Source organism: Physeter macrocephalus, chromosome 5, assembly GCF_002837175.3.
Source record: "Physeter macrocephalus isolate SW-GA chromosome 5, ASM283717v5, whole genome shotgun sequence".
Taxonomy (NCBI): Eukaryota; Metazoa; Chordata; class Mammalia; order Artiodactyla; family Physeteridae; genus Physeter; species Physeter macrocephalus.
The window spans coordinates 33,299,321-33,302,141 of NC_041218.1; positions in this window are offsets into that span (position 1 = coordinate 33,299,321).

Genomic DNA, 2,821 nt, shown 5'->3' on the forward strand with positions numbered 1-2,821 from the left:
TTTGTTTTTATTCTTTGTTACTGCATGTGATATGAGGAAACAAAATTTTGAATTTTGAATTTTGTTCTAAGACATGCTTTTTATACTAAGGTATGACCCTTAAAGGATGCCTTTCTGGCATCTCAAGTGAATGCCTGAAGTGTTTAATGAGGTCTCTCTATCCCACTGAGCTGGAACTCCAATGTCTCTCAACACTGCATGACATGCAGAAAGCAATTTCTGCTAGGCGTTACAGAGTCTTCTCATGGCTATATTCAGCCCAGCTCTTGACCAAGGACACATGGTGAATCACCATGTAGACTTTTGGGACCCTCTCTTTCACAGCTACCTATTTTCAGATATTCTACCCTGCCAATTTCAGCTGCTTCAGCCGCCCAGACCTCTACTCCCTCTATCCTTAACTAAGACTACTGCTCTGTTTCCACTTTCTTGCACCCCCAAAAAAGTGCCCTTCAGCAGAAAAATCAGGACCGTTATGGGATAGTTGTGGAGCACACCTCAGGTGTTTTCCTTCTGTCAAAGATCATAGCTGTGTGCTGCCTATTACCCAATGCCTGAAAAGATTTGCCTTATCATTTCGTCCAGTCTTATATTTTTTTTCAGTAGGAGAACAAGTCACGTATCTATTACTTTCTCATGGCTGGAAGCAAGTCTTTGGTGCACATTAATTTAAATGCACACTGAGATTTAAATCATTGATATTAGAAGTTTTCATAAAATCAATTTTTGACAAAGATTAGCTAAGAGTGTGCTTAATAAAAATTTTAGGAGTGACTAAAGGGGAAAGGGGGCAATGCCTTTAAGGGCATTGAAAGCACACTTCAAATTTCAAACTTAATCTATATTGTTATGTATATGATGCTCTTAGTTGGATAGACTTAGCAAGTAAAAAAGTTTTAATGATATATATTGTTTTTATTTGATATATTACCTATGTTGTATATATATGATACTACTAGATTTAGAAAGTTATATATATATATATATTTTTTTTTTTCTTTCCCATTGTTGACCTTTTGTTAATACATAATGTTCTTTCTTAAGGTCATTGATTCTAAGTTGGAAATACTAGACCTTTGAATCACTGGTTAGTGAGTAGCTAAATTAAGAGTCACTGCGTTAGGAAGAATCCAGTTCAGACTGAAACACAAATGACTATTTGGTTGAAGAAGTAACTGTCCATTTTTAAAAGGGTGGAGATGGTTTGGTAGTAAATTAGTTCTCTCTCTGCCCTGGGAGATTAGACAAACAATGGATCTAACTAAGAAAATAGACTGACTCATTTGGCTACAATGCTATACTAAAGTTACAAGCAAACTAACATTAATATCCAGAAAGAGAATTGGGTTCCGTATACTGTAAATGAATTTTACAGTCAATTCAATGAGAATTCTCATTGAAGAAACCAAAAATCAGATATTAAATTCATAGATCTAAAGGCACTGTGAACCCTGTCTTTCCTAATTCATCATCTGCTATAGCAAGGCTATAGTCATGTGCAATTTACTTAAATACTTATCAATTCTTCCTTAGGATGCTAGTTTTTATTGGAGGAGAAGTGAGGTTTGTAATAACTTTCTTTCCTCTTAATTTTCTTGAGCATTTCCCAACTTCTTCTAGTAGTGAACACTCTATCTTCAAAGTGCACAGGTACAGGGGAGGAGGGAGGAAAGTCAGACCTGTCGGGCAGGAAGTGAAGTTGTACGGGGCTAATAGTGGGTCATAAGTGAATAGGGGTGGAGAATGTGAGAGAAATGGAATCACAGATCTGGAAGAGACAAGTCACGTGGTCCAGACTGCCTCTAGACAGGTCGGGAAGGAGTGTTTGGGTGGACCTTTTTCACATCTGGATTTAGTTTCTCTTGAACTTTTTCAGCAGCTGCCATTCACCAAGGCTGATTTCTTCTCTGCAAGTCATGAGGTACTTCTCCTGCCCCAGGATAAAGTCCTTTGGAGTGGATTTAATTAGTTTTGGGGATGGTCCTGTTCTTATTCCAGGAGGTCTGTTTCAGGTTTAGGTCATTCCATTGGCCTCATCAACAACTGAAGGGCAGATCTCCTGGCCACTCAATAATTCCCTGGGCGGAGAGGAAAGGCCTCTAAGCTGACAGTCATACTCCATGTATTTCTAACTCCCCTCAGCTGGGAGAGCATGATGTGCTGAGGTGGGTGGAGCTTTGAGTTGAGGAGCTTTTTAGGTAGTTTCAGGTCTCATTGTCCATGAGAGAAGCATATAGCTGCCTACTTTTCCCAACATACACACCCACATCCCTACATTATTCACTGGTAGAAGTGCAGAGACTGTAGACGAAGGAGGATGGAAGTGAATTTTAACTTATTCTTCTGCTTCACCCAGGGAAGAGGTTTATGAGCATAAGCACAGAGGTTAATGAGGTATTTCTTGCTCTTTGATGCCCATCACATCACTCGCCCCGTCTCCCGCTAACCTCCTATCCGCCAACACACACACACACACACACACACACACACACACACACACACACACACACACATACATACACACACACACGAGCCTGTGCAAGCACTGTGAGCAGAAACACAGCCCCCACCTCCCCTGCCCCTCCCTCCCTCCCGGCACAGACCGATCAGAACTTCCCCTGGGTCGCGGCCCAGCGATATGGAGCGGCCCTGGCGCGGAGCCCTGCTCTTCCCGAGTCGTGGGTGGCGCGGTACTTGTTTCCCTCCCCTCCCTTTCCGGACCCAAACGGGGATGTATCTGGGTCAGCCTGGGAGGGGCCGGACCTGCCAGGGACCAGCGGGGGGGGGGGGGGGGGGGGAGGGGGGGGGGGGGGTGGGGATG